This window comes from Vicugna pacos, chromosome 29 (assembly GCF_048564905.1).
Source record: "Vicugna pacos chromosome 29, VicPac4, whole genome shotgun sequence".
In the NCBI taxonomy this organism is placed as follows: Eukaryota; Metazoa; Chordata; class Mammalia; order Artiodactyla; family Camelidae; genus Vicugna; species Vicugna pacos.
In genome coordinates, this window is record NC_133015.1 from 7,238,093 (window position 1) to 7,261,587 (window position 23,495).

Consider the following 23,495-nt stretch of genomic DNA (forward strand, 5'->3'; position numbering starts at 1 on the left):
CACGGCTTTTCAAATGCTATTATACATTAAATGATCACCCTGAGGATCTTTGGGGGAAATAAAGTGCAAATTCTGATTCCGCAGATCTGGAATGGGCTCTGAGCATCCTCATTACTAACGAGCTCTCAGGTGATGCACAGATTGTGGCTCTGTGGATCAGTTTTTTTTTGGTCTAATTTTTCATTTTCGTGGATGTTTTAAAATCTAGGGTGTGTTTTTAGGTTTAAAGAGAAGTTGTGAAGATAAGATGGAGTGTCCGCATATCCTGTTCACCATCCCTCTTCCCTAAAGTCCGCGTCTTGCATTGTGGTGTGTGTGTGTCAAAACCAAGAAATCAGCACTGGTGCCACACTGCTGACTCTGCTAGCGACTTTATCCAGCTCTCTCCAGTTCTCCCCTTAATGTCCTTTTCTGTTCCAGGATCCAGTTCAGGGTCCCACGCTGCATTCAGTTGTCACATCCCCTCAGTTTCCTCCAGCCTGTGACAGCTCCTTAGTTTTTCTTGGCTGTTCAAGGCTTGATAGTCTTTTTTTTCCCCTTTTACTTTTTTTATTTTTTTAGTTACATCAGTTTGGATTCATGGATTCATATTCAATAGGTTAAAATCCTTTATTTATCATTCTTTATTTGTCCAATTATTATTTTTTTAATTAAAGTATAGTCAGCTTACAATGTTGTGTCAATGTCTGGTGTACAGCATAATGTCTCAGCTATCCATACACATACATATATTCCCTTTCATATTCTTTTTCATTATGGGTCACTTCAAGATACTGAATATGGTTCCCTGTGCTGTACAGAAGAAACTTATTTACCTATTTTATATATAATAGTATGTGCAAACCTCAAACTCCCAATTTAACCCTTCCCACCCCTTTTCCCTGCTGGTAACCATAAGTTTGTTTTCAATGTCTGTGAGTCTGTTTCTGTTTTGTAAATAAGTTCATTGTATCCTTTTTTTTTTTAAGATTCCACATATGAGTGATATCATATGGTATTTTTCTTTCTCTTTCTGGCTTTCTCCACTTAGTATGATGATCTCCAGATTCATCCATGGTGTTGCAAATGGCATTATTTTTCTTTTTTATGGCTGAGTGGTATTCCTTTGTATAAATATATCACAACTTCTTTACCCAGAAGACCTTGACAGTCTTGGAGATTATTTTGTTGAATGTCCCTCGGTTTTCCTTCATGCCTGGTGCTTTCTCATGATGAGATTTGGGTTATGGGTGTCTAGGAAGAAGACAGACCACAGAGGTGAAGTGCATCGTATCAAGGGACACATGACATCTGCAATATTTAACACAGAGGATGTTAAACTTGATCACATGGTTAAAGTGATGCTCACCAGGTTTCTAAAGTTACTATGTTCCCCTTTCCAGACTCTGCTCATTGGAAGTGAATCTAAGTGTGGGCAGTGGTTCTCAAACTTGAGCATGCATAAGAATCACCTGGAGAGCTTGTTAAAACACAGATGACCGGGCCCCTTCCCCAGAGTCTCTGATTCAGCAAACCTGGGGTGGGGCCCAAGAATTTGCATTTCTAACACGTTCCCAGTTGTTGGCGATGCTACTGATCCAGGGACCCCACATGGAGAACCACTGGTTTAGCACATTTGTCCTTGAGTGCAGAGCCTTATACTTGAGTAGAATCACCTGGGAGAAATTCTTAAAACTCATATTACCAGGTCTGGTCCCTGGCAACTTAGATTAAGAAAATCTAGGGTGGCACACACGGGTCGGCGTTTTTCACAAAAGCAAGTCAAGCTTGGGAACCAGGGGGATTAATGCTGCTTTACAATAATCTGGCGAATGTGTAACTATGGCCTCGGGACAAGGCAGCAGGTGGGGTTCAAACAGCTCCACCTCTGGGAAGCCAAGGGCAGGAGAGCCTGGGAACGCAGCAGGGTCTGAATCACAGGCCTTGAGCCTGCCTGGCCCTGACCTTCCAGTCTCTGTTCATCCCCCTAGGAAGCCTCTCTGTTATTTTGATTTGTCCAGATCACATGATTGCTGGGAAGACCAGCCTAAAGTTAGCAATCTGCTGAAGTTCTGAAACAGAATAAAGCACATCATACTGTTTACCAGTATCAAGTAATTTATTTGTCTCAATCTTAAATCTTTGAATATTCACCCCAAAGAAATTGCATGAGTCTGAATACTTCAAAAGGAAACAAGGGGTGAGGGGTATAGCACAGTGGCAGAGCACGTGTTTAGCACACACGAGGTCCTGGGTTCAGTCCCCAGTATCTCCATTTAACAACAACAACAATTAAACAAGGAAAACTGGCAGGAGATCAGGGAAGGATAAAAAAGCAAAAAACAAAAACAAAACAAAACTACAGAAATAAAGAAAATATTTTTCTTATACAAGCTTCAGAAAAAAAATGTTAATTTATGTAATTTTATTGTGTAATCATGCTATTATTTACTCTGAGTATTTAGCCTTTTATTCTACTATCATAATTATTTACTATTATTATTATCTATATAAAGTTACCTCTGTCTTTAGTACATATGATAACTTTTAATGGACAAAAAAATCCAATAAAATAAAGACAGTTCCTAATAAGTTTAAATGTCATTTTATATAATTAAACGCCTTATTTTAAACACAAAGTGACCTAAGATTTTGAAAAATTAATTTCTCTTCTTATTAGTTTTCTAGGGCTGCCATGACAAATTGGCACAAATGGGTGACTTAAAATGACTGAAATTTATTGTCTTACAGTTTTGAAGGCCAGAAGCGTGAAACTAAGGTGTTGACCTACTAGGGACTCTGTGGAAAAACCCACACTGGCCTCCTTCCCGGCTCTTGGGGCTGCTGGTGGTACTTGATATTTCTTGATTCATGGCCACCCTCTAATTACTGCCTTCATGTGTTGTTTTCCTCTGTTTCTGGGTCTCAAGTCTCTCTCTCCTCTTATATGGACATGTGTAATTGGATTTAGGGCACACCCTAAATCCAGGATGATCTCACCCTGAAGTCCTTAGTTTAATTACATTCTGCTTTTGAACTGGAACCAGTTCTCCATGTTTGTACTATACAGATATGTCTCTATATGGAAACATTCAGGAACTGAGCATAATTTCAAATTCTCTTTTATAATGTTGGAAACATTTTAGATCTCTCTTTCATTCACCATTATACATCCAGTACCCAGCACGGCGGGCCTTTCATTTAGTAGGCACTCAAAGGCTTACGGAAGGAATATCAAAGAGTGAAGGCTGAGTTTTCCGAGCATGCTGATCTGCACAGAGCGCCCACTGCACCTTGTCCAGCTCCAACGCACTTCAAATCGCGTGGTTGAACTACCTCAAGTTCAGTATGCCAAAACACTGGAAACTCTTGTATGGTGGGGCTCTCCTCTCTCCTTCTGTGCAGGAAAATGATCAGATCTGTACATCTGTTATGAATCAATATAGTTACAACATCTTTCTGTAAAAAGAGAACCTATATCTACAGCTCCATCTGTATCTATATTAAATCTGTCAGTCGACCAGTTGGCTCATTACTATTGGGATGATGAGACTCTGAAGCAATAGGACCAGGTGGCAGAAGCCGGTGGTGGGGTGGGGGCTGCAGCTAAAAGGGCTTGACCTGGAGGGAGCTGTGATGATGGTTCACAGAACATGGCGCCCATAGAGGCAGAATAGATGAATAGCCCATGAGGGCTTAACATAATCAAAAGAAAGCAAGAATGATACAGGAGCAGACTTAGGGTAATCACCTCAATAGAAATTCTTGATCCTTTGCCCAGATCCCAGACCACAGGCAGTTTTCAGACCCAGAAACCCCTGGCTGAAGAGGTAGACAAGTCCATAGGAGGAAAAAAATCTTGAAGTACTGTGATAAAAATACAGTATTTTACCTTTCCCCATTTTCCTGAAAAATGACCTATGGTAGTTTAGTTGAGAAGATATACACTGGGGAAAGAGGAATATCCAGAAATTTAAGGGTACTGGATAGAATTAACATTGATTCATGGAGTTCTAAAGCATCACATTAGAGGGGAGGCACAGAGGGGTCGGGTACTAAACAAGATCTGATCAGAGTCTGGCTCTCAGTGGGTCCAGCAGGTCTGTGGACCCATCCAGTGGTCACCTCCCCAACCCCTGAATGTATAATTGGGTTGATGTACCTGGCTGTGGAGTAACCCCCATCTCGAATTCTTTTCATTCAAGCCAGATGAGGGCTATCATCGTGAGAAAAGTGAAGCAGAAACTTCTGAAACTGCACCTCTCCATTCGCATCCTCTCTACCTCCACCCCCTTGTCAGTCCTGGCTAAGACAGTGACTCAAGAAATATTGCATTTGAAGGTGGTGATGGAGAGGAATGGCTGAAATTAATGCTACTCTGAAGGATATTAAGAATACAGAAGGTCATGGTCCATATCATAGTTCCATTTAGTTCTCCAGTCTGACCACGGCAGAAGAATCCAACCTTGGAGTATAACTGTAGGCCACTGCAAACTCAAATCATAGCCCAGTTGTGGCTACTGTGCTAGACGTGTTATCTTGGCTAAAGCAGATTAATATGGCCTCAGGTACACCGTATTGCAGACAGTGATTTGGCATTTTTTTTCTATCCTTATCAGTAAAGATCAGAAACTGTTTGCAGTTACAGGAAACAGATAACAACACACAATGACAGGTTTGTCTGGGGCTACAGTACTTTCTTCTCTCTGTCGTGATCTAATCAGATGGAATCTGGGCTATCTGGACATCCAACACAACATCATGTCAATCAGGACGGTGAACAAGAAGTGGCTAGCATACTGGGAACGTTGGTGAGACACAGGCATTACAGAGTAAGGCATTGAAGTTGACAATTGAGGGAATGTCTGCTGTTGTGTTTAGAGATCCAGCTGGGTCAAAGGCAAGTGAAGACATCACTTTCAAAAGACAAATGGCTGCAACTTGTCTTTCTGCCAGAAAGAAGGAAAGAAAATCCCTGCTAGGATTATTCGGCCTATGGCAGCAACATCTCCTACATCTAGGAATGTGTTCCAGCCCATATTACTGGGGGACATGAAAAGCTCCCTGCTTTGAGTGGGGCCTGGAGCATGAATTCTGTGGTCCCTGAGAGAAGGGAAACAAATAAGATGGACTCATCCATTGCCTCTGTCCCTTCAGATACGAACACCAGCACGGCAACAGATCCTCTAACGGAAGTCCACGTCCCAGCTTCACGAGATGCCTCCTCCAAGCTTTTAAATTGTAAAACCCCGCCCCTCTTCCTTTGCTCCTGCAGCCCTCAGGGTGGTAGCTGTGTCCTGATGTTTGCTATTCCCATGTGACTTTTTAGTTCACGAATTCCTGCTTCATCCATCCCTTATGTTAAAATCTCTCTGCTGTGTGGTTTCTATTTGTTCTGACTGGCATGGTGTGCCTACTATGTGTCAAGCAATGTACAGGTCATTTATACTTAAGCCTCAGAGAAGTTAAATAATTTCCCCCAAGGTTTTGGAGATGCTAATGGCACATCCAGGATCCAAGTCTATCTCATTATAAAGGCTCTGCTCTCAATCAGTGAGTGACACTGCACATGGATAAAAGGCTTTGAAAGAAAACTAAGGCTTTTAGCATTACTTCTGAGATTATGGCTAAAGCCAGGATTATTTCCATTTCTGTGTTACTTTTTCCTTTAAAAGATATTGAAGGTTAGAGAGGGGATGGTAGAATAATTTAATCTCATGTATTTTATAACTGTTATTTCCATGCATATAACAAAGTGTTGGGACTTTCTGCTTGTTTTTTTTTTTTTTGGTGGTGGTGACCCTTGAATACCAAACGTGAGTTTATCAAATGTGGAATGTAGGAGCTCTTACATGCAATATGTAAGGTCTTGTGTTTGGCAATCTTTATAGTGTTTATTCCCTTGAGGAGAGTCTAAAATGTGTTTCAAAACGGTAACATCTCCCTAGACCCCCAACATGCAAACACTTGTTGACTGAAAACAGCTCAGGTTGGCATAATTGTCAGACTTGATCTCAGCTCCTTTCTTCCCGTGCAGTACTACCCTCCATCTTTTGTTTGTTTGTTAGTGTCCTAGAGGGTCGCCATTTCCTATACAAATGTTGGAGCACAGAGAGGCAGCACGGTGCACTGATGGTTATCAACGTCCCTTCTCAAGTCTCTATTCCCAGCACCCACTTCCATTCCCACTACTTAAGGACTGGCAAAGAGAAAAAGCTATGCACTTCCTTACGTTAGCACCTCAAATACATGTTTTTAAAGAACAATGTCATAAAAATGGAGATATGCTTTACTGAATTGGGCTTGTATTCACACTATACCATGTGTACAGATGAGCTAAAAATAAATTTTGAGAGTTTTTTACAGCCGTGATGCAGTGACAAGGATTTGGACTTGCCCTTGCTCCATAAATGGCTAGAACCTTGGATAAGTACATGGAGCAGCTATTTTGAGATACTGAATTTACAGGAAATACAGGGCCATGGTGTTTTAGAAAAGGGAAACACATGAGGAAAAACCTCGCCATTGTCCCATTTTTCTCCCTGGGGACACTCCTTCAACAGGAGTGCGTGAAGGAAGGGTCCCAAAAAGAGTTCAGTGGCCTCGCTGAGTTGAGAAGACAAAGATTGGAAGATGGGGAGTTTGAGCTAGCTGGAATATGTTGAGCAGGGTTCTGGAGAGGAAAGATTTACCAAAAAAAGAGCTCTTAAATCTGTATTTAAAATAGTCTTCATTCTTGACAAAATCCTTAGCTGCTTGCATGGAGTGAAATTCAGAGGCCAGACAAAGAATAAGCAGAGGGCTGTAAACTGAACAATTCACAAAGCTCACACAAAGGGCAGAGAGTTGGTTAAGCCAGTCAGAGTGGAGACCTCTCGTATTCAATTACAGCATTCAGAGAGACCCCAGAAGGGTCTTCCTAAAATAAAGGTGAGGTTAGATCCACCTGAACAAAGGTTAAAAAAAAAAAAAGCCCTGGAAGGATTAAGATGATCTCCAGTAACTAAAATGACAAAATTCAGATACTCAGCCGTGTTGCATTCACTACGTTTATGCATCCAACCCAAAATGATTAAACATGACAAGAAAAAGGGATGGAAAATAAGATCTATAGAGGGGAAAAAAAAAGCTGCCACTAGTAACACACCTAGAAATGAGAGAGATGCTAGAACTAGCAGGCACAGGCTTCAATATTGCTTTAAAATATATAAATACAGGCATACCTTGGATATAATGTGGATTTGGTTCCAGATCACCACAGTAAAGTAAATACCACAATAAAGCACATCACACAATGTTTGCAATAGCATTATGTAAAAAAAAATTTTTAAATTAAATTAAAATATAATATGATGTTAATTAAAAAATATCATTTGAAAAACGGCTCTGATAGACTTGCTCAATGAAAGCCATAAAACTTCAGTTTTTAAAAAATGCAGTGTCTGCAAAGTGCAATAAAGCACAATAAAGTGAGATATGCCTGTATCCTGAAATGCTCATGAAATTTAATGAAAACCTGAGCATAATGAGGAGATAAGTGGAAAATAAAACATCTGGAAATTAAAAGTACAATATCTAAAATTAACATTTTCTGGATAAGGTTAAGAAAGGATTAGAAACTGAAGAAGGAAAGATTAGTGAACCTGAAGACACAGCAATGAAATCTATTCAGATGGAAGCACAGAGAGGAATGAAGACTGGAAATCACTTTTGGCTGGAGAGAGCTCCCTTTCCCAAGTTTAAACACCTCCCAGGAGGGAGGAGCAATCACAATCCAATTACTGTTTGATATAAGGGTACAATCATTCCAGGATGGGGTCACAGCTGTGAGTCTTCAGAAACCTACACCCCTGCAGCTGGGGTGGAAGTGTGCCCCAGTCCTAAAAAAGGTATAAGGCATACCTTTTATTTTAAATGACTTTAGAATTGACTATGGAGTGGTACACCCTCCCCCTACCCTCCCAAAGCCTTCTGATTTACACAAAGCACGTCTGTGAAAAATCACTTAAGAAGAAAAATACACAATTTAGGTTTATTTTCCACTCAAAATCTTCCTCTTACTTCTTAAAATATTTTTTAAAAGTTTGTAAAATGAATTTACATATGACCGTAAATTATTTAAAAACAAAGTTGCTTTTCTTGATAAACAAGATCTAAGAGGGTAGAGATTTTTGTTGTTGTTGTTGCTATTTTTATTTTTGGTTTATCGCTGTAACCCAGGTATCTGGAATGGTGGTGGGTATACTGTGAAGTGATACATAAATGCTGAATGAAGGCTGAATAAACCAATGAATGAATTGGGCTCTATTACACATGAAATAGCATTTCCCATGGCTTTCCTCAAGGTGGTGCTGTGTACAGTATAAAATCTCACTTGAGCAATAGCATTTTTTTTCTAATATTATCTTGATATCTGATCAATTTCCTTTAAAATATATCTTCTTTCCTTTTTTAACTTTCCCATCTTTCCAAATTCCCAATCTTTTGTTTTTTCCTTACCTTTTTTTTTACATTTTTTATTGAGTTACAGTCATTTTACAATGTTATGTCAAATTCCAGTGAACAGCACAATTTTTCAATTATACATGACCATACATACATTCATTGTCATTTTTTTTCACTGTGAGCTACCACAAGATCTTCCAAATTCCCAATCTTTTAGATTTATTTTCTTTAGTGGAAGAGGCTTTATAAGATTGTCAGGACTGCTGGCTTTCTTGTCCTTTCCATCCACCATCTATCTCTATCTACTGTACAAGCAAAGCTCCCTTTGAACATTTCTTGAAAGATACCACATATACTGCTTTATTTCTACCAACTGTATCTATCATTTATCATAGAGAGATTCATCTGAAAGACTTTGATACATTCAAAGTTTTCCATTTCTGTCTCTTGTTTTTCCTAGCTGTTTATTGTTCAGTATTTTTTCTTGTTCAATTTTAAACTAACTATTCTTTTTTAAAGTAATAGTTTTTTGAGATATAACTGACTGAGAATAACTGCACATATTAAATTATATAATCTGATGTGTTTTAAAATACGCACCCCCCCCGTGAAACCGTCACCACAATCAAGATAATGCTACATATCTTACTGTCAAGTTTCCTTGTTTCCTTTAGTAATCTCGCCCCACTCCTCCCTCCCACCCATCCTACCATCAGAAGGCCACCACTGATCTGCTTTCTGTCACCATAGGTTAGGTTTTGTTCCCTAGAATTTTAAGTAAATGGAATTATACACTATTTATCTTTTTATTCTGGTTTCTTTCACTCATCATAAATATCTGTATCAATCATTCATTTCTTTTTATTATTGTGTAGTATTTCTTTATATACAGATAGGCCACAGTTTGTTTATTCATTCATTTTTGATGCACTCTGGGGTTCTTTTGAGTTTTGGTTATCAAAATAGCCTTAGACTTTTGCATGAATGCTTTCATTTCTCTTGAGTAAATATCGAAGAGTGGAATCACTGACTCATATGTTAAACAAATGCTTAACTTTTAAAGAAACTGTCCAACTATATTCCAATGTGGATGTACTATTTAACATTCTTACCAGCAGTGCAGGAGAGCTTCAGTGACTTCACATCCTTGCCAAAACTTGGTATAGTCAGTTTTTAAAATTTAGCTATTCTAATATGTGTACAATGGTGACTGATCACTTTTTAACATCAATTTCTTATGTTTAGATACATTTTCAGTTTTTTTATAGATTCCATAAAATATTATATATACTGACATTAATCATTAGACATAACGGAGAAAATGTATGAATGAAGAAAAATATGTCTTTTGAGAAATGGAAGGAGTATGGCTAGTTATTCTTAAAAAGATTGACTCTAGACATGATAGGAACCATGGGTCATTAGCCTTGAAGATAGAAGGGACTAGGATAAGTCTAGGAAGAATAACTTGAGAGATATCATGAAACCCTTTCTTCATTCTCCCTCTGCTGCTTTGATATTTCCTTCTATCAGGAGTCCTCAGATGACACCATTTATTCCCTTGGCTCTTCAAAGTTCTTCTGTCTTCAAGAGCCCCCTTTTAAAACCAAGTACAATTAATTCCTTCAACATAGATCTTTGTTAATTAAGACACAGATAGGCTAGAACTCTTGTAAAATGGAAACATTAATAAATCTTCTGTTATCTAGATCAATGTTTCTCAACTCTGGGGTGTCTGTTAGAAATCAGAACCTCTGCATTCAGTGGGGGCATGGATGGGGACCCAGAACCTGCATTTTCAAAAGAGTTTGCAATATATAGATATGTGTCAGCACAGTGTTGAACAAAATAATTTTTACTATTTAGGATTATGAAATTTTGTGGCTTTCACAGAATTTAAGCATTGGATGAGGCCCTGGGGATTCTCTAGTACTTCCCTCTCTCTCTCTCTCTTTTTTTAATCTAGAGAAGGCATCTAAATTTCCCCAATTGTCATAGTGTAAAGGGCAAAGGGAGGCTGGAGCTTCTTGACTTCCAGCGCTCTACACAATATGTCGTGTTTCCTACACCATTTGCTTTCCCAGCTCCCTTTTTGTATCTTAGTCCCCACCCTTTCCTGCTTCCCTTTCTGATAGAGTACACTCTAGAACACTCAAACAAGATCAGGGAGAGAGTTAATAAAACCTACTATGGGATCAAATAATAATAACTTGAAGTTGCAGATTTTATTAACAGTCAACCATTCAGGCAATTATAGAAAAAGGTAAAGTTACGTTAGTGGTAATCCTCTTGAAAAAGGAACATAGCCGCATGCTCAGAACTGCTGGAGAGACACCAGGGCTCTTTCTGAAAATGCTGGTGCTCAAATACTGGCTCCCTGTTGACATCACTCATCTCCCATGGATTCCTCTATGGAATTGCGTATTCAGGAGATTAAGTTTCTCTTTCTAATTTCAAATCTGAATGTCACAAAGTTCAAAAGTTTGAGTTCAAAATAAAAATGTTCTTATTCTTATTTTAAACAGATAATTAAAAAAAATGCAGAAACCTTAAAGCTGACAATTAGATAATAAGTAAGCATTGTCTTGTACCAACATTAAGACTAGGGGCTAATTGTTTTCTGCAATCCTGTGTTAAGAGAACTTCTGAGTAGGGGCTTTGGGTATCATTTAGCAGACAGCCCTGAGTTTAAAACAGGTGCTATTTTGTGGGGAAGTTGACTACCGCCCATTTCAGTGTCAAAAATACGGCTTACTGTGTTCCCGTCCATTTACGGGGCACCCTGGGAAGAGCTGACTTGCTAATTACAGCCCTCTTTACATGCTTCACATAATCTTTTTAGCATACTTATTTCCCTCATAAGCCATAAACTGGTTATTTCAACTTGACATTCTTTTTGTAGTTTAATTAAAATCTCTGTTTTTAAGAAATACTTTATGCTCTTTCTGAGTTGAAGAGTCTAGAGAACTAGGCACTGGAGAATTAATGACATTTAGCTAACAAAAGCCATACTCCAATGAGTTCAAATCTATTAGAGACTCAGCTTGAAGTCTGCACATAGCTGACTTTTCAGAGGACCTATTTCATGATGATTGAACACGCATATTAAAGAGATTATAAAACTGTTTCATGTTTTCAGTTCATTACAAACTGAAATGATAGCTAAATAGTGTAAGGTCAACATCATGGTCATTAACAAAGATAGTTCTTACCCTCAAGTTCAAAGTCATAGCACAGACTTAAGGAAGGTTGTCACCACAGGGCAATGGCTTTCAGAGGCCAAATCAGTTCTGGGACCACAAGTGCTTTAAGAGTTCAGAGAAAAGAGGGGAGTCAGCTCAGGGTGGGAGCATTTGGGAAGAATTTCACTAAGAGGATGGATTGTACATGATGGGAGGGTTTGGAAAGGGAATTTGGGGACAGGCAATGGTGTAAGCAAGAATGAATCATCAGTAATTATTGATGAGGAAAATACATAATTGGAGGGGCAGGAAGAAATAATCAGATCTGGCCTCCTAGTTTTAGGGAGGCAAGGTCTAATTATCCCATTTTGCAGATCAAACAACTGAGGCCAAAATATCTGGAGAGGTTAAGTGTGGTGACTAAGTCTTTAATCCAGTGGTTTTTTTCCTCAGACTTTCAAAAGAGATGTTTAAACATGTAGATTTGGGGGCTCAAATCCTAGACAGTCTGACTCAATAGATAGGGGTGGGACCTGAGATCTTCATTTTTGCAAGATCTTCAGATGGTCCCCAAATGTAGAAACCTCATTTGGGAAATGGTGCTTTGATATAATAGGTAACCAGGCCACATCCTGTGCTATATTCTTGACTTAAGACTAGTCAGCCCTGGGTAGATGGATTGGTAGATGGTAGTTCATCCCTACAGTTCTTTTCCCATTTTCCCTGTTTCCAAAAATTCCTTCACAGACAGAAAGTAGAGACCTGTCATCACTGCCACAAATTTGAAACTGTCTCCATAGATCTGGGTCCAGGCTCCTCAATGCAGTTCTCATAATAAGAATCCCGTGGAAGACGTAGGGATGTTGGAGAGAGGATACTGAGTCTCAAACCCTGAGTTTGTGTTCTGGCTTGCCACTTACTGCCTATTGGTACTTGGTGGAGTTATTTTAACCCACATTTTAAATGGTATCTATATAATGGAACTAGTAAGGCTTCCACTGATTATGTTACAAGGTGATGGAAATGACATGAGGAGATGGTGTGGAAATTCTCTGAAACTATGAAGACCAGCACAAATTAAAAAAAAATTAATGAGGATTCAATTTAACACACTTTAATTACTATTAAATATCCATGAGAAGTAAGCCACTGTAGCAGTTACAGTATCGTAGGGGCCTCAGCCCTGCTCTAAAAAGATGAAAATCCCATCCTCACTCCTGTCATTATTTGGTCCCTGACATTGATGAGAGAGTGAGGCCACCGAAACCCAGTGACCTGACTGTCCCCTCCACCAAGTCTAAAGCATGAAACAATTAATGGGAGGGTTGAAAGGAACTGTAAAGATTTTATTCCTTTTGCTAGCTCTTTTTTCCTCTTCCTCTGTAGGCTGAAGAAGTTTCATTCTAGGAAAGTTTAAAAAAGTCCACAATGGGGGCCTGAGGAAGGAAATATGGAGTTGCCGGCATATCTCATTTGGGATCAGGCTCTTCTAGAAAAGTAAAAGGTCTTTTCGAAGTTTCTGCATTTCATAGTCAATCTCATTAGGACAGAAGTCATGGTGATGGTGGTGAATGGGAAGAACGTCTGTTTGGCTCCACTTACATACTTGTTTGGATCCCAACAGACTCATAGCAGCTACATTCAAAGCTAGATTGAAAGCAGGGGGGAAAATCCTATTTCAAACAAGTTTACAAACGATGCAAGTCAGGAAATGATGAGCGCAACTTTTTTTTTCAGGGAAGGGAGACTGATCAGCCACATGGGAGGAGGAGATAAGAGGACATAGTTTGGAAAAAACAAATGACAGCAAATGGTGAAACCGCAGGCATGAGAGTGGAGTACGAACAGCCACAGGACAGCAGATCGAAAAAGCCTCTCGGTGTGACCCTAGTCAAATGGCTTTAACTTCTGGTGCTCCGTTACTCCCCATCCTAATCAGCCTCCTCCATTTTTTTTTTTTTTTTTGAAGATCACCCACTTGTTAACTGAGTCCAACTTAGGGAATTTTACTTACCGCTCTGTGTCTCTATTTCCTCACCAAAATGTAAAGTAGGTGTTAATGCAGAACATAGGTCAGAGGGCTGGCGTGACCACACGATGTGCTTTTCACGTTAATTGTTGATTACAATGGCTGGAAAAAAATTTGTTCTAATATAGCTTTAGAAGAAGTAGCAGTTGTAGTAAAGGCGATTGTAAATATTTGTTTTGATTATCCGTCACCACCAGGGATGTGACGGAAAGATATTAACATGTAAAATGGGAAGGATAGATCAGGTATATTTCACCGGGGAGATTTTTCCTTTAGACTCTTGCCTGAGCCTTCTAATTGGTCTTTAGTCACAATTGCCAGTCACTCCTTAAACTAAGCCGCTCCGCACCTGGAATTGCCTCGTGAAGACTTGGATCTGATTGCCCAGCTAACTCCCCAAGCGGGAAGACTTGATGACCTTCCTGCTGCTGACAAACGCCTTCGCCTGACCTGCAGCCCTAGACCCACCCCCGTATGTGGCTGGTCCCCAGACACAGACACCCTATGCTCTCATTTTCCCCTCCCACACACCTTTTGGCACTAAGACATGTTCTTTTTTTTTTCTTTTAACTGCCACATTTCTATGTCTGTTCACACTTTTAGAATGTCCTTCCCCTCCCTCTGTCTCTGACAGACTTGTATTATCTGCAATTCTCAGCTCAAGTGACAGTTTTTCAGTGACATTTTTCTTGTCTCTCCTGACGAATTGGTTTCTTACCTAATAATAATGAACGATTACTTCCAGATTGCTGGCGAGATTTTTCTTTTGAAGACTTTTCTGGAATTTCCAGGCCAAATCAGTGAGTGGCCCTATGATTGGTAAGACTCATCTTCAAAATAAACTATCTTCTTGGTCTCCGTGGTGGTAGAGAGGATCATCCATGTGTGTGCCTGGGTTATTCTTTTTATGTGAATGTTTAAACAACAGAAATCATGAGAAGGCTCACATTTTACCTCAGGCAAAAGCTCACCCTCTTTTAATACCTTGCAAGTTATGAGAAGTTCTCTTGCCAGAAGTCTGCCAAAATAGACTTTAATTCAACAGTGGTAAATTCAAGCAAAACTTTTGAGCTGTGACCATTACTCCCTTGAAAAATCTTCCAAGAGCATCTTTTCCTCATTTGGAAACTGGTAAAATCTCCCTCCACGTATTCACAGAGTTTGTCCTGGAGCTTCAGCACTCAGTACCACGCAGAATTCATGAAGCCAAGAAGGAAAGTAAGTAATGGAGCCGGGTCTACTTTGAGCGGTAACTAATGGCCAAATGTTCTGTTTCTGTAGGACCTCCTCTCCCCTTCAACTCTTTTTTTTTTTTAAATTTCCCTGCACTATACAGCGTAATCTTGTTTATCTATTCTACAATTTTGAAATCCCAGTCTATCCCTACCCCCCTGGTAACCACAAGTCTGTATTCTCTGTCCATGAGTCTTTAGATTCCACATATGAGCGATCTCATATGGCATTTTTCTTTCTCTTTCTGGCTTACTTCACTTAGAATGACATTCTCTAGGAGCATCCATGTTGCTGCAAATGGCGTTATGTTGTCGGTTTTTATGGCTGAGTAGTGTTCCATTGTATAAATATACCACCTCTTCTTTATCAAGTCACCTGTTGATGGACATTTAGGCTGTTTCCATGTTTTGGCTATTGTAAATAGTGCTGCTATGAACATTGGGGTGCAGGTGTCATCCTGAAGTAGATTTCCTTCTGGATACAAGCCCAGGAGTGGGATTCCTGGGTCATATGGTAAGTCTATTCCTAGTCTTTTGGGGAATCTCCACACTGTTTTCCATAGTGGCTGCACCAAACTGCATTCCCACCAGCAGTGTAGGAGGGTTCCCCTTTCTCCACAGCCTCTCCAGCATTTGTCATTTTTGGATTTTTGAATGACGGCCATTCTGACTGGTGTGAGGTGATACCTCATTGTAGTTTTGATTTGCATTTCTCTGATAATTAGTGATATTGAGCATTTTTTCATGTGCTTTTTGATCATTTGTATGTCTTCCTTGGAGAATTGCTTGTTTAGGTCTTCTGCCCATTTTTGGATTGGGTTGTTTATTTTTTTCTTATTGAGTCGTATGAGCTGCTTATATATTTTGGAGATCAAGCCTTTGTCAGTTTCACTTGCAAAAATTTTCTCCCATTCCGTAGGTTTTCTTCTTGTTTTATTTCTGGTTTCCTTTGCTCTGCAGAAGCTTGTAAGTTTCATTAGGTCCCATTTGTTTATTCTTGCTTTTATTTCTTCTAGGAGAAAATTTTTGAAATGTATGTCAGATAATGTTTTGCCTATGTTTTCCTCTAGGAAGTTTATTGTATCTTGTCTTATGTTTAAGTCTTTAATCCATTTTGAGTTGATTTTTGTATATGGTGTAAGGGTGTGTTCTAGCTTCATTGTTTTACATGCTGCTGTCCAGTTTTCCCATCACCATTTGCTGAAGAGGCTGTCTTTATTCCATTGTATATTCTTGCCTCCTTTGTCGAAGATTAGTTGACCAAAGGTTTATGGGTTCATTTCTGGGCTCTCTATTCTGTTCCATTGGTCCATATGTCTGTTTTGGTACCAATACCATGCTGTCTTGATGACTGTAGCTCTATAGTATTGTCTGAAGTCTGGGAGAGTTATTCCTCCAGCCTCTTTCTTTCTCTTCAGTAATGCTTTAGCAATTCTAGGTCTTTGATGGTTCCATATAAATTTTATTATGATTTGTTCTAGTTCTGTGAAATATGTCCTGGGTAATTGGATAGGGATTGCATTAAATCTGTAGATTGCCTTGGGCAGTGTGACCATTTTAACAATATTGATTCTTCCAATCCAAGAGCATGGAATATCTTTCCATTTTTTAAAGTCTTCTTTAATTTCCTTCATCAATGGTTTATAGTTTTCTGTGTATAATTCTTTCACCTCCTTGGTTAGATTTATTCCCAGATATTTTATTACTGTGGGTGCTCTTTTAAAGGGGATTGTTTCTTCACATTCTTTTTCTGTTGATTTATCGTTAGTGTAAAGAAATGCAACTGATTTTTGAACGTTAATTTTGTAACCTGCTACCTTGCTGAATTCTTCAATCAGCTCTAGTAGCTTTTGTGTGGACCTTTTAGGGTTTTCTATATATAGTAACATGTCATCAGCATATAATGACACTTTTACCTCTTCTTTTCCAATTTGGATCCCTTTTATTTCTTTCTCTTGCCTGACTGCTGTGGCCAGGACTTCCAGGACTATGTTGAATAGGAGGGGTGATAGTGAGCATCCTTGTCTTGTCCCAGATTTTAGTGGGAAGCTTTTGAGTTTTTCACCGTTGAGTACTATGCTGGCTGTAGGTTTGTCATATATAGCTTTTATTATGTTGAGATATGTTCCCTCTATACCCACTTTGGCGAGAGTTTTTATCATAAATGGGTGTTGAATTTTATCAAATGCTTTTTCTGCATCGATTGAGATGATCATGTGGTTTTTGTCCTTTCTCTTGTTGATGTGATGTATTACATTGATTGATTTGCGTGTGTTGAACCAGCCTTGTGTCCCTGGGATGAACCCCACTTGGTCATGATGTATAATCTTTTTTATGTGTTGTTGGATTCTATTTGCTAAAATTTTGGTGAGGATTTTGGCGTCTATGTTCATCAGTGATATTGGCCTATAATTCTCTTTTTTTGTAGTGTCTTTGCCTGGTTTTGGTATCAGGGTGATGGTGGCTTCATAGAATGAGTTTGGGAGTATTCCCTCCTTTTCAATCATCTGGAAGAGTTTGAGAAGGACTGGTATGAGTTCTTCTTTGTATGTTTGGTAGAATTCCCCAGTGAAGCCATCCAGTCCTGGACTTTAATTTGTAGGGAGGCTTTTAATTGCTATTTCTATTTCTTTTCTAGTGATCGGATTGTTCAAATGTTCAGTTTCTTCTTGATTCAGTTTTGGTGGACAGTATTTTTCCAGAAACTTGTCCATCTCCTCTAGGTTATCCAGTTTGGTTCCATATAGTTTTTCATAATATTCTCGTATGATATTCTGTATTTCTATTTTGTTTGTTGTAATTTCTCCATTTTCCTTTCTTATTTTGCTAATTTGTTCTCTCTCTTTTTTCTTCTTTGTGAGTTTGGCCAGAGGTTTGTCAATTTTATTTACTTTTTCAAAAAACCAGCTTTTGGTTTGGTTGATTTTTTTCTATGGTCTTGTTAATCTCTATTGTATTTAATTCCTCTCTGATCTTTATTATTTCCTTCCTTCTGCTGCTTTTTGGGGCTTTTTGTTCTTCTTTTTCTAATTGATTCAGATGGTGGGTTAACTTGTTTATTTGAGGTTGTTCTTCTTTTTTGAGGAAGGCCTGTATCGCTATAAACTTCCCTCTTAGCACTGCCTTTGCTGTGTCCCATAGGTTTTGAGTGGTTGTGCTTTCATTATCATTTGTCTCAAGGTATTTTTTAATTTCAGCTTTGATTTCCTCATTGATCCATTGTTTTTTCAATAACATATTGTTTAATCTCCATGCTTTTCTTTTTTTCTCCTTTGTTTCTCTGTTGTTGATTTCCAGTTTCATGGCATTGTGGTCAGTAAAGATGCTTGAGATAATTTCTATCTTCTTAAATTTGTTGAGGTTTCTTTTGTGTCCAAGTACATGATCGATCCTGGAAAATGTTCCATGTGCACTTGAAAAGAATGTATATTCTATTTTGGGGGGGTGTAATGCTCTGAAAATATCCACCAAATCTAGTTTTTCTATTGTAGTATTTAATTTCTCTGTTGCCTTGTTTATTTTCTGTCTGGAAGATCTGTCTAGTGATGTTAATGCAGTGTTAAAATCTCCAACTATGATTGTATTCCCATCAATATCGCCCTTTATCTCTGTTAGTAATTTTTGTATGTACTTAGGTGCTCCTATATTGGGTGCATATATATTAACGAGTGTAATGTCTTCATCTTGTATCACTCCTTTAATCATTATAAAATGTCCCTCTTTATCTTTCTTTATGGCCTTTGTTTTAAAGTCTACTTTGTCTGAAATCAGTACTGCAACACCTGCTTTTTTGGCTTTTCCATTTGCATGGAATATCCTTTTCCATCCTTTCACTCTCAATCTATATGTGTCCTTCTCCCTAAAGTGGATCTCTTGTATGCAGCATATTGAAGGTTCTTGCTTTATTATCCAGTTGCCACCCTATGTCTTTTGACTGGAGCATTTAGTCCATTAACATTTACAGTAATTAATGATAGATGTGTGTTTATTGCCATTTTGAACTTATCTTTGCAGTTGAATTGGTATATCCTCTTTGTTCCTTTCTTCTTCCTTTTGTGGTTTGGTAATTTTCCTTTGTATTATCATGGATTTTATTTAATTTTTGTGACTCCCTTGTAAATTTTTGACTTGTGGTTACCCTTTTTTCTAAATCTTTTAACCTATACCTGTTTTTATTAAACTGATAATAACATGATCTCAAACCCATCCTACTGTTAAAAAAATTTAAAAAAGAAAGAAAAAAATTCCCTCTCCCACTCTCAGTGATTTGTATGTCTTCTTTTATAATTTCGTGTTTTCTTTATTTGTAATTCATGAGTTATCACCTTTCCAGTTGTGAGTTTCTCATTTCTGTAGCATCCTGCTGCTTTTCTATTTAGAATAGCCCTTTCAATATTTCTTTTAGCATGGGTTTAGTGTTGCCAAACTCCTGCAGCTTTTTTTTGTCTGTGAAACTCTTTATTTCTCCTTCTATCCTAAAGGATAGCCTTGCTGGATAAAGTATCCTAGGCTGCATCTTTTTTTCATTCAGCGCTTTGAATATATCTTGTCACTCCCTTCTGGCCTGTAGTGTTTGTGTAGAGAAATCAGCTGAGAGCCTTATGGGGGTTCCCTTGTAATTCACTCTTTGCTTTTCTCTTGCTGCCTTTAGAATCATTTCTTTATCCTTGACTCTGGCCATCTTGATTATGATATGTCTTGGTGTGGGTCTATTTGGATTCTTCCTGTTTGGGACCCTCTGAGCTTCCTGTACTTGGATATCTGATTCCTTCTTTAAGTTTGGGACGTTTTCAGTCATGATTTCTTCAAAAACCTTTTCAATCCCGTTTGATCCTTCTTCCCCTTCTGGGACCCCTATTATGTGAAGATTGGGATGCTTTATATTATCCCATAGGTCCCTTATGCTATTATCATTATTTTTTATTTGCTTATCTTGTAGTTCTTCTGAATGGGTGCTTTCTATTGCCCTGTCTTCTAGATCACTAATTCGTTCCTCTGCATTAACTAGTCGGCTTTGCACAGCTATTAGATCATTCCTCATCTCTGTCAATGAGCTTACCCATTTTGCTTGGCTCTTCTTTATAGCTTCAATTTCATTTTTGACATATTTTATCTCTCTAAGCACTATCTCTTTTAATTCCTTCAGCAATTTGATCACTCCTTTTTTGAAATATTGATCTAGTAGGCTATCGATGTCTATTTCATTGATCTTTCTTTCAGGGGATTCCTCTTGTTCTTTTAATTGGGAAAGATTTCTCTGCTTCTTCATCTTGCTCATACCTCTCTGACACTGTGGTTTATGGAGTATCAGTTGTCTATTTTGGATCTTAAGGATTTTATCTATCTAATGCCTATTTATGAATAGAACTTAGAAAAAAAAGAAAGAAATAATAAGAGAGAGAGAGAAAGATTTTTAAAAGAAGGGAGAAAGAGGGTTTGAAAACAGTGTATAATGAATAATAGAAGAGGGAGTTGAAGCAGAGTATTAATCGGGTTGAGATGTCCTTTTAAAACCTTTAAAAAAAAAAGAAAAAGAGAAAAAAAAAAGGGGTGGGGAGATGAATAGATGTATTTGAAGCCTGTGTCTAATCAATAACAGGACATCAAAACCCAAGAGAAATAGAAATGAATTAAGAAGTAAAAATTAAGAGAGTCATTGAAAATAGACCAGGTAAAAACAGATTTAAGAACAAAACAAAAAACAAACAAACAAACAAAAAAAGCAAGAACAAAAAACAAAACAAAACAGAAAAGGGGTTGTCGGTGTTCTCCTGGAGTCTGTGTGCTTTTAATGTGAAGCCCTTCTGTCTTCGTCCTGTTTTGGAAGCTCAGCTTGTTTTCATAGGCCCTCCGTTGGTGCCCTCTTCTGTGCTGCTCCCAGCACCTGTCGGCAAGCAGATCGCGCCTCCTCCTAACACGGGGTCAGATGCAGCTCTCCTCTGCTGCGGGCGGGCGGGTCACTGCCCCTCTGGATGCCGCAGACAGATGTTGCAGACTGGCCAGGCAGGAGGGCGGGTCGTGCCCCTTCCCAGCACCTCGGTCAGGGGCTGTGTTCCTGCCCGACAGGCGGGGTGGGGGGGGGCCGCTCTCCCTCCGCCTGCGCCACCGGTAGCTCCGCTGCTCTGTGCGGCTGCGAGCTCCGCCCTGGCTGCGCTCCGCGGGTGGGCTCGGGGAAGACCGAGGGGCAGCCTCGTCCCCGCTCCGAGCCAAGACCCAGCTGCTTGTTTGTCTTTGTGGAGCAAGTTCTCTGGGGGAGCAGAATGGAAGGATCCTATCTGCCCCGGGCTGTAGGCCCGTCTCAGTCTGGCCCTTGAGGCTGCTAAGCCCTTCGGTGCGGACGCAGGTTTCGCCTCTGTCCCCGCCTGGGTGCCAAGCGACGGAGAATATGGCGGCTGTGCCTGGGCCCCGCCTCTCTTCCCCTGAAAAGTTTCCGCGGGTTTTCAGAGATGGGGGTATGCACCCTTCCCCCGAGAGCACATCAACCTTGCTGTTTTATGGAGGGCCCAGGTTGTTCTGCCCTGTACACCCACAGCCACGGCGCCCGGCCCCTTGCAATCCCCGGAGCTGCCTCCCTGCAGCCGCCCCCGTCCTCCGCCCGGCTTGTGCAGCCTGGCCCTGCCCGCCACTGCCGGCCCGCGTCTCAGGCTGGGTGTCAGGGGGATGCTCTGTGCCCGTTTAACTTAGTTCTGTCAGACAAGGGCTGCTCTGTACAGATCCGAGCCTCGGAGGCTCCCCTTCCGTCCCGCTGGCCTCTCAGTTGGAGAGGGGAGACCCAGCGAGCAAGCGCCAGTCCTCCTTTGCCGCTCCCTCCCCGCGGGACCTGTCCCGCGCTGCTTTGCCTTTTGTTCTTTCTTTTTTCCTTTTCTCCTACCAGATTTTTGGCGTCTTTATCCTTTGAAGAGGGCGATGATCTGTTGGAGTTCCGCAGGTGCTCTGGTTGGCTGAGTGGGTCTGTAGATGTGGGTCTTGGTGTATTTGTGGGAGAGGGTGACTTACAAGCATCCTTCTACTCCGCCATCTTGCCTCTTCTCTACCCTTCAACTCTTTAATCTTACTTTAAGTTACATGAACTCCTGCCGTCATCGGACTTGGGTTCTGATATGGTGACCAAGACCCAGGAAGGTGGGTTTTTTTTTTTTCCCATTGCTGTCTTTTTATTTACAACTATGAATGACCATTTAGCTCATCCAAAGTTCTTATGCTGCCCTAATTCTTCTCCCACCCCCAAAAGGCCCATTATTGGATTAGATCATTTTCAGATCCTAAAATCCTCACACACCCCAGCAGGTGAGCAAGTGGAAAACTGATGACCCTTGCTTTCTGAACTGGAAACACAGGTATTACCCAGTTAATGGGAGTTGCCCCAAGATTTCTGAGACAAATGAGGGAGGAGCCAGAGAAGGGCTCTGATACAAGAGATAAGATCAAAGGCAACTCTTTGTCCCATGTCAGGTGGTTTTCTGCCTAATGTGCACCTTGTAAGGCCTAAATTAAGAAGCGCTGTGGTCACCAGGAGCCATGCCTTCTCAAGGCCCTCTCTTAGCAGCAGTATGCTGTGAGAAGGATGCTCCTCTTTCATCTCAGCCTCTTTGTTTTTTAAGATCTTCCTCTGGCAATTTCAATTCAACGAAATGGCAACGCAGCCATCCCTTTGTAATTACACAAGGGAAGGGTTGTGACTAATCGGTTCGTTTATTCAAGCAGGAGAAAGATCGTCTACCAGGAAAGCAATAGTAGGCGATGGTTCTTAAACCTGATACGCCTCCAGCTTCCAGGAGGGCTCCTGCTAAGTCAGGATTCCCCACTCAACCTGAAGCCTTCAGATCTCTGGACAGATGGGGCCTCCAAGGCTACTTTTATGAAGTTCCCCAAGCCAGTGAGATGGTTAGCTAAGTTTAAGAACCACTTACCTGGTGATCTCTTGCAGGGCTTCTCAAAGTCATTCTCCCCGGGGGAGACTGTAAAAAGTACAGATTTGATGTTCAACTGTAAGAGGATTCTGATTGCCAGGAAGGGTCTAGAAATAGGCATTTATAATAAGACTTCAAGGTGACCAGTGTTCCTTACCTTAAGAAACAGTTCTCCATTCAAGGTTTAGCAAAAAGGAAACAGAAAGACAAAGATGTGAGAGGCTTCATGGTTGCTGTCCAGGGTCAGTTCCAAAGATGTTTCAAAGGCCATATCACCAGTGTCAGAGAGAGAGAGTGAGGCTGGAGAGGAGGACTGCCAGGCACAGGGCGGGGATTCCTGTGTATCTTGCTCAGAATTAAGATGGGAGAATCCCGGTTAAAAAACACAGGTTGAATAGATGCACATCCCCTCCCTGCCGCTCTGTTTTAACAACACTTCACTAGCTTTCTCGTCTTTGGAGTCCCCTTGGCTTTCTTGTCTTCCTTTTGCCAATGTGAATCCAGTCCCAACTCACACAGTGCTGCTAGAATGAATTTTATAAAAGGTAAATTGTGTTCCTCCATGGATTAAAAATTTTCACATCTCTGCAGCTTAAAAATCTTCTCAATAGTTTACCGCCACAAATCCAGACTCTTCTGCAGAGGAGCCAGTGCTCTTGGTCACGTACCTCTCTGTACCTTTCCACCCTCACCTTCCACCTTGACTCATACAGGATGA

General features: G+C 40.1%; 1 long non-coding RNA gene across 2 annotated transcripts; it reads right to left on the bottom strand.

Moving 5' to 3' along the window:
- Positions 1-1,179: 1,179 nt before the first annotated feature.
- On the bottom strand, positions 1,180-23,390 carry LOC140690231 (uncharacterized). Of its 2 annotated transcripts, none has more exons than XR_012065417.1 (3): positions 22,935-23,390; positions 22,778-22,825; positions 1,180-1,233 (listed from the first exon to the last, which is right to left on the bottom strand). It is a non-coding gene; the product is annotated as an uncharacterized lncRNA (long non-coding RNA). The 2 variants fall into 2 exon arrangements; XR_012065416.1 differs by lacking the exon at positions 1,180-1,233 and adding an exon at positions 21,700-21,962.
- Between the last annotated feature and the right edge of the window lie 105 nt (positions 23,391-23,495).